This window comes from Suncus etruscus, chromosome 2 (genome assembly GCF_024139225.1).
Source record: "Suncus etruscus isolate mSunEtr1 chromosome 2, mSunEtr1.pri.cur, whole genome shotgun sequence".
NCBI lineage: Eukaryota > Metazoa > Chordata > Mammalia > Eulipotyphla > Soricidae > Suncus > Suncus etruscus.
The window spans coordinates 121,714,879-121,730,780 of NC_064849.1; positions in this window are offsets into that span (position 1 = coordinate 121,714,879).

The window sequence follows — 15,902 nt, forward strand, 5'->3', positions numbered from 1 at the left end:
ACTTTCTTTTTGATGGATCTAATCTAAATCCATAACTTCAAGCATTGTTGATATAGTGCTCATTTCTGTTGTTTTAAATTTATTTATAAGTACAGTTGCTTAAAAGGTAAAATGTACCAGCCTCTTGGTGTCTACTCCATAATTTTATTTATTTGATTTTTGGGAGACATTTGAGAATGCTCAGGTGTACTCCTGGCTCTTCATGTAGGCCTTACTCCAATTGGTTCTCTATAATGTTAAACATTATTTATCTGCTCTCTTTGTAGAACATGTTGTTATACTTGGCTCTTTTATATTGTTTCTTTTAAAAATATATTTCTCGATTCTATTTTGTTAAAATCATTATTCTATCATCAAATCATAAATAAAATCTAATTTTCATTTAGTATATTACAAAGAATTGCTCTTTAAAAATGGACAGAATGTATTTAAAATCCTATGTTCTATATGTCTCCCAAATTTCAGTTCTTAGTTTAAGATGATAATAAGACAAGGAGTTGGAGAGATAGTTCCATGGGAAGCACTTGCCTCGCATGTGAAACCTGAGTTTGAATTTCTGCACACTATATTGTTCCCCAGAGTCCACAAGGAGTGATTCCCCGAGCCCAGAGCTAGGTATAAGCTTGAATACTGCAGGGATGGCTCAAAAACTAAACTAAAAAGAAGATTCCCTTAGTAAATCAATCTTGAAAAAGAGGAATATGGTTGGAAAAATCACACCTCTGGATTCAAATTGTATTGCAAAGCATCACACCTCTGGATTCAAATTGTATTGCAAAGCTATAGGGCTGTGTTGTACTGGCATAAAACAGATGACAAACTACTTTCTTGATCTCTCTCTCTCTGTCACTTCCTGCCACTCCCTCTCATCTCTCTATTTTCTCTTCCAGTCCACATCCCTCTCCTCTTGTAAGCTAAAAAAGTTTTCTAGAATTCTCCATTACTTCATTATAATTTTATTCCCCTTTTCTTCTCATACTACCCTAACTACTTTGTAAAGAAATAAAAAAGTGTAATCACACTTAATGGGTAAGGAGTTATTTAATATCTCCTTAAGAATAAAATATTCTCTTTGGGGGGACAAAGTATAGAATAAATTAGAAGCCCACATTTTTTGTGTGTGTGCCAGAAAGTCCTTAGAAAACTTCAATAAAAATATATTTACATTGCCAGTAGGAATTGGGTAATACACAAATCTTTTAGAATTCTTCAGGTAAAGTTCATGCCCTCAAAATTTTGGAGAAGCTAAAAATAAATTCTAAAGATCCCACTGGATTTAATCAGATATAGTATTTATTTGGAATTACATGTGTGCAAGCCATTTTGATAAATTTTAACTTATTTATTTCATGCCTTTTTTACTGATTGAACTAAGTGAAATCCATTATAAAAAAATTTAAACTTACCTTGATAGCACCATCCTAATAACTTAGAATGCTATTTAAGAAAAAAATTGCAATCAAGTTAAACTACATAATCTTCTTAACCATGTTTCTTACATCTGTAATTAGAGGCAATATCTATACCAGAAGGTTGTTATAAGGAGTAGATGGATAATATATAAACACTTAAGAAACAATATCTCATATAAAACAAACTTGTTCAATGTATTTAAATGATCTCTCCAAAAATAGATATGAATTTTATTGTCAATTCAGAATTTTTCAAATGATAGAGCTGTAATTGGAATACTAATATGGTTTCACTGTTCAATGGAATCACACACAATTTTGAGGAGCTTATTCCAGACATGGTAATGAATTTTCTAGCATCAGCCAGCACTCTCTTCAGCTTCTTAGTTTAATGATCAATGTCCTTTTGTATAATACCTGACCAGTGTAGGAGACAGTGTTGGTAATCATAAACAAAAGCCTGTCCCCTCAAGTGCAAAATTAAAACTTCTTTCCATTCTTAGCATCATGATTTAATCAATGAGCCCACCAGCATTAGGGAATGTAGCCACAACCATGTAATTGGTATAAATGCCCCACTAATTCTGAAGACCATTGTGGTCACATCTCCTTAATATTTTCACTTACTCACTCTAGTGTCTAATTTCCTCATTTATCAGTAAACCTAGAATCTCTCTCTTGAGGTTTCCTCTTAGTTTGTCCCAAAACTTCAGAATCTCACATAGTCCCAAAGAATTTACATTGTTTTGTACCGACAAGAAATTTCCTGGGGTTTTACCAGTTTACTATGATGGCCTCTATTGTCATATGTTTTGCTCTGTTTCAGAGTTAGTGTGGGATCACTTACATAGTGAGGTCTAGATGATCCAGGCTTCTGAAAAACTACTGCAATTTTTAAAAAGTAGATAGTATGTTAGTGCTAGAATTGATTAAGGTTTTTACAAGGCTCCCCAGATTATATGATTTTTAATGTTTACATATTTCTTATTCCTATTGAGCTACTTATGTGGTTCATGATAGTTTTAGATGTGTTGACCTAGGGTAAGTTATGTACATCTGCACTTTACATATAGAATATTGATCCTTTTTCTGTATAGGGATCATATCTAACTCAAGAATATCTGCTACTCTCTCTTTTTCAGACAGTACAAATGCTCACTCATTCACTTATTATAGTTTAGGGTTATACAACCAGTAGTGCTCAGGGATTACTCATGACTGAGCTCAGAGATCATATTTGACAGATCTAAGGGGAACTTACGTGTACTGAGGTTTAAAACCTTGTTGGCACATGACCTACCTACTGTACTATCACTCAATTCTATCAAATGTAAACTTTTATAATCCAACTTTCTTTTACATTTTAAGTTAAATGTGATGATAATTTATATATCGTATATATAATTAATTTAGATATCTTAGATACCTTAGATATTTAAGGGAAAAATATAAGAACTTAGTTTATTTTTACTTTTTGTTTTTTGTCACACCCAGGGTTACTCCTGGCTATGCGATTTCTGAAATCGCTCCTGGCTTGGTGGAACATATGGGACACCAGGGATCAAACCCAGGCTCATCCAGGGTTAGCAATGTGCAAGGCAAATGCCATACAGCTGTGCTATTTCTCCTGCCCCTATTTTTACATTCTTAAAAAATATATTTTAAATTTCTTGTTCAGGGACAGAAGCAATAATACAGCAGGTAGGGCTATTGCTTTGTATGTGTTTGATCCGAGTTAAATTTCTAGCATCTTCTGTGGTCTCCACAGCCATATTAGGACTGATCCCTGAACATAGCTAGGAGTAAATCCTGAACACTATGGGTATAATTCAAAACAAAACAAAAATATCTTTGTTAATCCTAATAATTTATGATGTACAAGAAAGCAAAGAGAAATAACAAACCATTTTTCCTTTCAAGGAAGAGTAGCAACAAATAAAAATATAATGTAGTATTGTAATCGTGAATGGAGACATATATGTTGAGGAATTACAATGGTTTCCTCCTAAAAGATGATAATTTGGCTTAATTTTAATTAGAGGTAAGAGTTTGTCCATGGTAGCAATAGGGGCAGAGCAAGGATATTAGTACAAGATGATGCATAGTTCTATTAAATTTAAATGAAGAACTAATTATCTTCAATTAATTAAACATAACAGTGTAATAATAGTAAAATACTAAGTATGTAAAACTTAAAAATTAAACATAAGCCTTATTATTATTTTTTTTCCTTTGGGGCCACACCTGGTGACGCTCAGGGGTTATTCTTGGCTATGCACTCAGAAACTGCTCCTGGCTTGGGGGACCGTATGAGATGCCAGGGATCAAACCATCATCTGTCCTTGGTCAATGCCCTACCACTGTGCTATTGCTCTGGCCCCCATAAACCTTATTTTTATAGTACATTTTTGATTAAACTATGAAAGGGACCACTATACAAAAAGTGGATTTCACCACTGATATTCAGTGATATTTAAAAATTGAGTTCAATAATGGTGATAGAAATATCACTTCTTATCTCCTGAGAAGTCTTTCATGGCAATTTAGGTTTGACTGGCAATAGTTCAATATTAATATGTCATGAGTTAAGTGAAATATATTCCAGGCTAAATACAGGTACTGTTGTAGAGCCAAATGAATGAGTAGCTGTGAGTTAAAGATTGTAATTCCTCAAAATCTACCTAGATTCTTATATCTGACTCTTTTAGCTATTATTAATCTATACTATGGTGCTAAGTATGACATTATATCCTCACAAACTATTTGAGAATAAAAAACCTTGAAGATAATAAATCTCTCTTTATATCTCTGGCATGTATTGGATTATTTTAGTATGACATTTCAATAACATTTTTTGCAAGGGCTCCATAGTGCAATTCTTCTAGAATTTAATTATATTTTTTCAGAATCAGTAGAGTGAATGATTTTTTAAAAATATGAGTTGAACACAATAGTTTTATTGCATTCTATCATACCGACCTTTTAAAAACATGTCATTTCATTATGTTTCAGATATGTAAGTGATGTGCTCTTTTATAGCCTTTGCCTAAGGGAGTACTTATAATAAAGACACGAACCAGCAAAACTCACACCATTTGGATCTCTGACATTTTTCTTTCCAGGTGGAATATGTCTTTCAAGTAAGGGGACATTTTTAGTTGCTGCTTACTTGATACAATTATGTATGCTATTATGAGTGTAAAGGGAAAAAACACATATAGAAAAAGACAAAATATATCTAGCTTAAAATTTGTCACTTTTAAATGGCTTCCTGCAATTTCTTGACAATCGTATTTCACTCTGATCACTTCCATCTATGTCCTAGCTGTATTATCTACATAATATATTTTAGCACTAAATATTCCGTCATAAAACATATATGCATATGTGTGAATATATATGTACTTGTTTCTCTAATCAGCCATAAACTTTAAGAGGAAAAGGACTATGCATTCTAATTCTTAATTAGTCTCTCTTTCACAGATTAGTATTCAGCATATAACATTCATGCAATACTTTATCAAGTGAATCAGAGTCATAGTACAGAGGTTAAGGCACTTTTCTTGTGGCTGTGGGCTGTAGGTAGCATTTGTACAAAAAAGTGTCATTTTATAATTGAACTGATATAAGTTTAGACAAGAGCATGGCTGTGAGAAAAAACTTTACCTGCAGCAGTGAGAAAGGCTGTGTAGGCTGTGGGAGGCATTGGTTTAAAAAGTGTAATTTTGAGCTGAACTTACATGAGTGAGCCCAGGAATGAGCCTGGCCAGGAGTAAAAAAGGACTGTTGACCTGCAGATGTGGAAGTGGCTGTAGACTGTGAATGGACTAAAAGTGCCATTTTAAAATGATCTGATTTAAAACTGATCTGAGTGAGCCCAGGCAAGAGTGTAGCCTCAGAGTAAAGTGAAGTGACTGCACATTTCTTCTAGTTAAGGAGCCCCGGCACAACACATAAAAAACATCACAACACTACAAAGGTTGCAATGAAATAACAACGTAGAATATCACTGTACCTGGTGACTAAAAGTAGTTCTGAAGACTCAACTATATATTTTCTCTGATCAGGACTTTAGAGAGGAAATATTAAGCCTGCTCGAAGAACTCAAACCATGGAATAGACAGCCCATAAGACTCAAGAGAATATGAGACTAGAAATGATAACACATCAAGCAGAAATATCAGGACTGAAAAAGTTTGATTTGATAGCTAAAAAAAAAAAACTCACTGAAAAGCATCACCAGCTGAGTAATAGGTGCAAACTACAGAATCAGGAAGCTAGATTCTGAACTTCATAACAATTCCATTAAACAGAAGAAATTGGAAACTAGTCTTAAAATAAAAAAAAACAAAATGAAAATATCTTGAAAATTATTGAACAGACAACATTAGACCTATAGAATAAATTTAACAGGAACAATATAACAGTATACAGAAACTCAGAAACTTTACAGATTCCAACCCAACCTTAAAAGAAGTACTGAAAGGTCTACTTTAAGGCAAGACAACTCCACAAATATACTAAATGTCTACAAAAAAGATGGCACAAAATTCCACGACAATCATCTCTCTCAATGTCAATAGTCTAAATGCATCAAAGACACAAAATAGCAAAATGTATTAAAATGTTGAATTCAACTTTTTGATGATTACAAGAAACACATTTGAATAGTCAGAGTAAATAAACTCAAATTAAATGGTGGAAGACAACTCTTCAAGGAAATAACTCCTGCAAATAGGCTGGGAGGCCATATTAACATCAGGTGACATAGACTTCAGGCTACAACAGTTATAAGAAATAGAGGATTATTTATTAATAATTAAGGGGTATGTATATCAGGAAGAAATAATACTAATAAATATTTATGCACCCAGTGATGTGCCAGAAAAATATCTAAAAACACTGCTAGATTTGAGGAAAGACATCAATAGAAACATAATAAAAGTGGGAGATTCAACACCACTCTGTCACCTTTTGGTAGAATGACCAGGCTAAAACTCAACAAAGATATTTGCGCTTTGAAAGAATAAATGGAAGAGAGTAGTTTAGCATATATATGTAGTATATATGTATATATTATATGTGTATGTATATAGTGGATATATAATTTATATAGAGAGAGCTTTCTATAAGCTCTCTATACATTCTTCTTCAATGAGCATGGGACATTCTATATTATAATCTAATATACATTAAACATTCTCTAATACACAGACCACATACTGGGCCGTAAAATCAAGATATAGAAATTGTATAAACTATATTCTCTGACCACGATATACTAAGAAATATAAGTGAATTACAAAGAGAAATGGAGAAATAACTTGAACATTGGAAAGTAAACAGTTTATGACTGAACAATCAGTGGTCATGGAGGAAATAAAAAGATTCCTAGAAAGAAATGAGAATAAAGACATAAAATCAGTATTTGTAGGAGACAGCAAAGCAAAAGCAGATTTTAAGAGGAAAACTTTTAGCTTTTCAAGCATGTATGAAGAAGAGAGAAAGGATATACATAGATAATTTAATGGTAAATTGAGTATTAATTTAATTTAATAGTAAACTGAGTTATTGTGTTCCTCTTTCTTCAAATCTAGCAGCATTTTAAAATAATTTTTATGGCACCACACTGGGTGCATATATATTTAGTAGTATGATTTCTTTCTAATATACATATCCCTTGATTATTAAGAAAAATAAGGAAATTGGAAAATGACTAACAAAATGAGCCAAAAGCAGGCAGGAGAAAAGAAATATTAAAACTTAGAGCAAATTTTTTAATTATTTTTTTATTGTAAGAATTTATTCAAAAGACAAAATTGATTAATATATTGAGGTAAGCTGATATAACATAATATAGTAACATAACATAACTATAATCAATATAATATAATACTACATGTAAGTCAAAGAACATTTCTAAATAAAACACAAATTTTTATCATAATGACTTACATATCTTTCACAATAGTATTTTAGGTACATATTAACATTGAATCAGGGGAATATTCATCATCCCCAGTGTTGTCCTCCCTTCATCCCTGCTCCCAAGCATATATCCCTTTCTCCCTTCTTTATTCCCCAGAATGCTAGTTTAACTAAAAGCATATATGTTAACACTAATGTAAATCTTTTTTTTTTTTTTTGCAGTTCAAGATATTTTTGCTAGTGGTTTCTTAAAAGTTTAGAGTCAAAGCAGCACTGTATAAACAATGTTAGAGTGGCAATTGTCGTCTGCATGGGCCCACCAAAGTATGGGGGTCATGGAAAGGAAAAACTTTTGGCCTAAGCACAAGGAGACCTTTCCCCTGAAGTTTCCTGACATAAGACCATTTTTAGGCTCCAGGCAAACTAGTTTGTCCAATCCAGGTCATTGTCTGTAGTGCCCATACAGTTATATTTTTCACAGTCTCTGTTGTTGGTATCCTGTTTCTGTAGTGAAGGTCCTGGAATCTGTATATCCTACATTGAAGTCAGGATGGTGAGGAGCGGCGTCTAATTTCAACTCAGGATTAAAGGCAATGCAGAAAGCCCTGTCCAGTACGCAGGTTGTCGTTGTTGTTTAAATCTTCTCAGTGTTAAGGGAAGACTCTTTTGAGTAAATTGATGTCAGAGCAGCATAGAGTCTTCCCTGGTAGAGAATTGCTTCCAGGTGATGTCATAGACAACTTTGGATGTTCCGTAGATGGCTTCCTTGGTTCAGGGGTGACTGGAAAATGCCCAAACCTCTGAGGCCTGTGCCAGGTCATCATGTCAATGTTCAGGGTGTAAGGTTTCATTGCACCACTAGATTTGTGTGTTCCTATCTCTATTAGATAAGAACTTATTTGTATGTGTAGTATTTTGCATTTCAATGTGCCCATGCAAACAAGGAATAATGCCATAAGGGGGCCACAGGAACAAGTCCAATAATCCCCGTGACTTGGTTCAAATATAAGCATTAAACTCTTTCACCAACACTCCTTAATGAACAGTTCACAAAGAGAAAAAAAAATGATAAAAAGTGGGGAAAATAAACAATCTAACTTGACAGTGGACACAATTGTCACCGTTTAAGAAAATTTGTGTGTTCCCATCTCTATAAGAACGTTTTTGTATATAATTCCCATTTTAATGTGCTTATGCAAAGGAAGAACCGTATCACATGGCAAGATTGGTGCCTATGGGGATGCTAGAACAAGTCCAACAATCCAATTGACTTGGTTCTTATATAAACATTAAATGGAGGGACACTTCTATAAACTTCCTTATTTAACAAATAACAAAGGGAAGGAAAGATGGAGAGGGACTCTTTCATCAAAATACCTTTTTGAATAGTTCATAAAGAGGAGAAAAGATAAAAAGTGGGGAAAATAAACAATCTAGCTTAAGACAGTGGACTCAATTGTCACCGTTTATAGGAACTAATCAGAAACCTAGTATGGTAGCAACCACAGTTACACAATAAAAGAAGGAAGAGGCCAAGAGGCCATTGAGACTAAACAAGTAGGTAAAAAATACTGGCCTCTTCTCAGTCTGAGAGTCCATCCTCTCATTTTTATTTTGAAAATATATGGTTTCCCCCACCCAAAATAGTCTCTTCCCAAACTAAAAGTCCATCCTCCTATTTTACTTTAAATATAGCGTCCCTGTGCGGTTTTTGAAATGGAGACCAATGAGAAAAAATACCAGTGAATGTCACGACGTAATGTTTCGACATACACCAGTGTTGCATCGGCCTGCCATCCAACCCATGTGTCCCCCACTTAGTGTCGGGAGAGAAAGGGGGAAAGCCTGAGGACCACGATAGAGTTCACCTGGGCCAGCAACCAGGGAAGACCTAGAGTAGGGGAGAAAATAGGGGAATGGCTGGAGGCCTGCCAAGCCTCTCAGCACCCCTCAAGCTAGGGAAAATGCCTGCGGTCTGGGGTGTCCCCTAACCCCATACCTGGGAAGAGCAGGCCTCTAGGATCAAAGCACCGGAAGCCAGTTATCTGCCCAGCCCTTCCCTCTGCTCCTCCTCCCTAGAGTAGGGAGGGGGGGGAAGCCTGGAGGCCCCTAATAGAGTCCACCTGAAACCCACAGCAGGCCACCCGAGGTGGCACTCAGGCCGGGCCTAGAGTCCAGGGGGAAATCGGTTAGAGCAAATTTTAATGAACTTGACACCCCCAAAATAATTTAAAAATAAATGAAAGTAAGAGTTGGTTCATTAAAAAATAAATATATCAATAAACCACTAGCAAAACTTAAAAAGAGAGAGGAACTTATAAATCAAACTAGAAATGAAAGGGGAAAAAGTGATAGTATAGTGGTAGGGCGTTTGCCTTGCATGCTGCCGACCTGGGACAAACCCCGATTTGATCTCTGGCATCCTAAATGGTCCCCTGAGCCTGCCAGGAGTGATTTTTGAGCAAAGAGAGCCGCCAGATCTTACCCCAAAACTATATATATATATATATATATATATATATATATATATATATATATATATATATATATATATATATATGTATGTATCTATGTATATATATATGTATCTATGTATATGTATAATATATAAACTAAATAAAAAATAAAAGGGGGATGTCACCATAAGTATTTACTTTGAAAATCTTTATGTCACAAGAGAATCTGTAAAAAATGGAGAAATTCTTAGACTCCTACAATTCCCAAGGTTGAATAATGTGATGTGGAATAACTGAATAGACCTATCTCTACCAAGGAAATTGAAGTGGTGATAAAAAGTCTTCCCAAAACAAAAGCCCAGGCCTCCATGAGGGAGTTAGACTAGCTGGTTTCCTGGAAATAATGGGAAGCCTGGTGGCATTTAATGGTATTCACCGTGTTTGTGCCAACCTTGAGATAGATGATTGGCAGCAAGGGTGTCACATGAGACAGAAATAGACCAAGTCAAAAGAGAAGGTGCAAAATGGTCAGGAGGTTGAGCAGCCTTATATCTAGCTATCTTCTAGTTTTCTGGTCTCTTGCTTGCTGTTGCTTTCTTGCTGTTCTACTTGATATTTTACCTCTAGTTTTCCCCTAAGCTGTTTTTATTAGCCAGAATTAAACATAAATCACCTGAGGGACAGGGTTGAGGTAATTAAGGTACTTGTGTTAATTAACTCAGAAAAGGTGAAAGGAGAAAAAAAAGTAAAAAGTGATTTTACAAGTGTCTAAAATTTTACAAATGGTTCAGATGGTTTCACTAGGGAATTGTTTCACACTTTTAATGAGGATCTAATGCCAACAGAAACACTCCCAAAGAGTTTCTATGAAGTTAACATCATCTTGATACAAAAAGTAGACACTAACACCACATATATATATATGCATACATATAATATATATATATGATTACAGGCCAATATACTTCATGAACACTGATGTCAACATCCTTTTTCCCGTTTTTTAAAAATCTTTATTTTTTATTAATATCTTTATTTAAATATCTTGATTACAAATGTGATTGTAGTTGGGTTTCAGTCATGTAAAGAACAACCCCCTTCACCAGTGCAACATTCCCATCACCAATGTCCCAAATCTCCCTCCTCCCCACCTCACTCTGCCTGTACTCGAGACAGGCTTTCTACTACCCTCATTCATTCACGTTGTTATGATAGTTCTCAATGTAGTTATTTCTCTAACTGCACTCATCACTCTTTGTGGTGATCTAGATGTGAATATCCTTAACAAAATACTAGCAAATAGAATCCAGCAGCCTATCAAGAAGATCATTTACAATGACCAAGTAGGATTCAATTCAGAGATGTGATGTAAGGATAATGTCTGATTAAAACCCTTAACAAATTTGGGGCCAGGGCAGTGGTGCAAGCAGTAAGATATCTGCCTTGCAGGCGTTAGCCTAGGATAGACCAATTTTCGATCCCCCAGTGTCCTATATGGTCCCCCAAGCCAGGAGCAATTTCTGAGTGCATAGCCAGGCATAATGCCTGAGCGTCACTAGGTGTGGCCCAAGAAAACAAAAAACATAAAAACAAAAACAAAAATACCTCTCAACAAATTTAAATTAAAGGAGCCTTCCTCAGTGTAGTCAAAGTAATTTACCACAAGCCCACGACAAGCATCAAAGTAAATGGGGAGAAGTTAAAAGCTTTTCCTCGGAAATCTGGCACAAGACAAGGTTGCTCCCTCTCATCACTTCTGTTTAGTAGAGTACTATAAGTACTTGCCAAAGCAATTAGGCAAGAAAAAGATAACAAAGACATCCAATAGGAAAGGAAGAAATCAAGCTATCACTGTTTGCAGATGACACAATACTACATTTAGAAAAACCTAAATACTGGGCCCAGAGAGATAGCATAGCAGTGTTTGCCTTGCAAGCAGCCGATCCAGGACCACAGGTGGTTGGTTTGAATCCCGGTGTCCCATATGGTCCCCTGTGCCTGCCAGGAGCTATTTCTGAGCAGACAGCCAGGAGTAACCCCTGAGCACCACCAGGTGTGACCCAAAAACCAAAAAAAAAAAAAAAAAGAAGAAAGAAAGAAAGAAAGAAAGAAAGAAAGAAAGAAAGAAAAACCTAAATACTTAAAAAGCTACTAGAACCAATAGATTTATATAATAAAGTAGCAAAAATTTATACAAAAATAAATATACAAATATCCATGGCTTTTATATACCAATAAAGCTAAGAAAAATATCAACAAACATCTCATTCCCAATTGTGCCTCAGAAAATTAAGGACCTTAAAATAAACTTAGTAAAAAAGATAAAAGAACCATACAAAGAAATATATAAAACACTACTTCATGAAGTAATAAGACTCAGTGCTATGGAAAGACATACCTTGTTTATGTATTGGGAAGATCAACATCATTAAAATGACAATAATGACCAAAGCACTGTACAAGTTTAATGAAATCCCTATAAAGATATCTATAATATTTTTTAAATAAAATTAAACACTCTTGAAATTCATATGGAATAACAAATCTATGCGAATTGCTAAAGCAATGCTTGGGAAAAAGAAGACAGATGCTTCACTTTCCTCAATTTCAAACTGCACTATAAAGCAGTGGTCATTAAAAAAAGCATGGAATAGGAATAAAGACAGACCCTTAGATCAATGGAATAGACTTGAATATTCTGAGACTGATCCTAAGGTATAAAATCAGTTCATCTTTGATAATGGGACAAGATATATGAAGTGGAGTAAGGAATGGTCAACTTCATGCAAAAAAGTGAACTTTGACCTCTCTTTAATACCATGCACAAAGGTCAAATCAAAATGGATTAAAAACTTAGATATCAAACCTGAAACCATAAGGAAAACATAAAGGAAAATGTATGCAGAACACTCCATGGCATTAAAGATAAAGGCATCTTCAAGGGTTAAACATCACTGTCCAAGCAATTTGAAGCAAGTATAAACAAATGGGAATACATTAAACTAAGAAACTTCTGTAATTTAAAGGAAAGTGACTAGGATACAAAGATTACCCATGGCATGGAAGAAACATAATACCCATCTGATTAATGGTTAATATCTAAAATTTACAAGGCATTGGTAAATATTAGCAAGAAAATATTATATAACCTCATCCAAAAATAGGGAAAAGAAATGAATAGATATTTCCTCAAAGAAGTGATTAGATGGCCAAAAGACACATAAAAATCATCCAAATCATTAATCATCATATAGCTTGCCCCCTCTTGCCACTTCTATTAAACATAGTATTGAAAGTTTTTGCTGTAGCAATTAGGCAAGAAAAAGACATCAAGGCCATCCACATAGGAAAGGAAGAAGTGAAGCTTTCACTGTTTTCAGATGACATTATATATATGTATGTATCTAGAAAATCCTAAAGACTCCCCCCAAAAGCTTCTAGAAACAATAGACTTTTATAGTAAAGTGACAGGCTATAAAGATAATATACAAAAATCCATCGGTTTCCAATACACAAATAATGAAAGAAAAAAGATATTAACAAATAATTCCATTCACAATTGTGTTTCAGAAAATCAAGTACTTTGAAGTTAACTAAAGTGGTCAAAGAACTATATATATATATATATATATATATATATATATATATAAGAACTTATATATGGGGCCGGAGCAGTGGTGCAAGCAGTAGGCCATCTGCCTTGCATGTGCTAACCTAGCACAGACCAGACCGTGGTTCGATCCCTCAGCATCCCATATGGTTCCCCGTGTCAGGAGCAATTTCTGAATGCATAGCCAGGAGTAACCCTGAGCGTCACTGTGTGTGGGCCCCCCCAAACTAAAACAAATAACAAAAAAGAATTATTTAAATAAAACTAAAAAACACTGCTTCAAGAAATAAAAGAACCATGAAGAAATGAAAATATATACCTTTAATGTGAAACCTTCCCTCAACTTCCTTTTTTTCTCTAAACTTTTTTAAAATATAAAAACCCACAGGTTAGTTGCTTTTGTATCTTACTTGATTTCCCCCACCTAGGATTGGGGGTTGGTTTGAATAAAAAGAGGAGTCTGGCTGTGGGCTCAAGAGAGAAAGCACATGGCAGAGACTCCTGGTAGAAAAAAGCCATGAGGAAAAAGCAGACTAACTCTGATAAATCTTGTGCTGACTGACAATATTATTTCTCCTCTGCTACCATGCTTCATCAGACCTGTCTGCCTAAGGGGTTAGAAACATGGTACCTGGGGTCGTCTCACCCAATTTGTGAATTTAAATTTTTATTTTACATATACCCTGCACATATATTGGGAGATTAACATCATTAAAATGTCAATACTTTCCAAAGCCTCATACATATTTAATGCAATCTTTATAAAAATACCCAGGACGTTTATTCAAAGAAGTTGATCAGATGCTCCTGAAATTCAGTTGTAGCAATAAATGTCCACAAATAGCAAAAGTAGTCCATGGCAAAAATGAGAGGAATCACTTTCCCCAGCTATAAAGCAGTAGTCTTTAAAACAGCTTGGTATTAGAAGAAAGACAGACCTCAGTTCAATTAGTCTTGAATATTTAGAGATGTATACACAAGTTTATGATAATTTAACTTTTGATAAAGGAGCAAAAAATACAAAGTGGAGCAAGGAAAGCCTCTTCAACAAGTGTTGCTAGAAAAAAAACAGGTTAATGATATCCCCCCAAAATGAACTAAAACCTCTCTTTAACACCTTACACAAAGGTCAAATCAAAATAGATTAAATACCTTGATATTGTATCTGACACCAAAAGGTACATAGAGAAAAACTTAGAACATATCAGGACAATGTAGCTAAAGGCATCTTCAAGGATGGAACACCAGTGTCTATGCAAGTGGAAGTGAAGATAAACAAATGGCACTTTAAACTGAGAAACTTCTTCACTTCAAAGGATACAGTGACTATGATACAAAGGTAACTAATGTAATAGGAGAAACTATTCACTCAATAGCCATCAGGTAGGGGTTAATATTGAAGATATACAAGGCATATACAAGTTGGTGGAATTTAGCAAGAAAAAAAAGACACCTAATCCTATTCAAAAAGAGGAGAAAAAATGAACAGACATTTCCACAAAGAAATACAGATGACTAAAAGGCACACACAAAAATTTGCTTTGCATCACTAATCATAAGGAAGGTGCAAGTCAAATTATACAACAAATAATTCTTTCCTGCAGTAAAGCTTTATTTTCAAAGTAAGATGTTCTTAAATCAACAAAATAATAAATTTACTGAGTATTTTCTTTCTCTAAGCCAATTTAACTAAGTAAATCAATTTAATTCAATTTAATAAACATGTATTGATTGCTTCCTTGGAAAGACATAACATCGGTTTGGAGAATATTTATATAGCACGAAATTAAGAGATATTTCTTCAAGTTAGTGACCTTTGCAAAATACCATATTGGTGCAAATATCACCAGCCTGATTGATATGTATAATTTCTAAAAATTTTGCGATTGGTATTTAAAAATGATGGTGCTTATTCTTGTTGTAGGTTAGAATGACCTATGTCAAAACAATTACTATATTATATTTCTAATTCAATTTGCTGATATTTAGGAACATGATCTTTTAAGTTAGGTTTTGGTCTACTGCAACTTATCCAGCTAATTTACCTGCTTTCATTCTTCCCTTCCAATCAATAGTTTGCAAAGCAGCTGTCTAGAACACCCACTAGAGTCTCTTGCTTAGAATTAGGGGAATTTGTCAAAGCAAAATTTCTCAAATAGCTTTTGAGGTTACATTTTGAGATAAATCTGATGCTTCTTGGTTTTATAAGCCATTATTATGTCATTGACTTCCAAATCATCATTTTTAGTACTTCCTGGAAGTCTTAATTGATTTGTTTTACTTATTAGTTATTTTTATTTATATATTGTTTTGCAAGAGTAACTTTTCAGGAAGTGTTCAGGAGAGTACTGTCAGTGATGCCTAGTCTTCTGCAGGGATTCAATGCAAGGGCCAAAGGATGTGATGCTACTTGGACCTTCTGTTGTCAGAGATTACCTGGACCATCCTAGCAGTGCTTAGGGTCAGCAGGGAGGGTCATTCCAGTAGTGTGTTTTA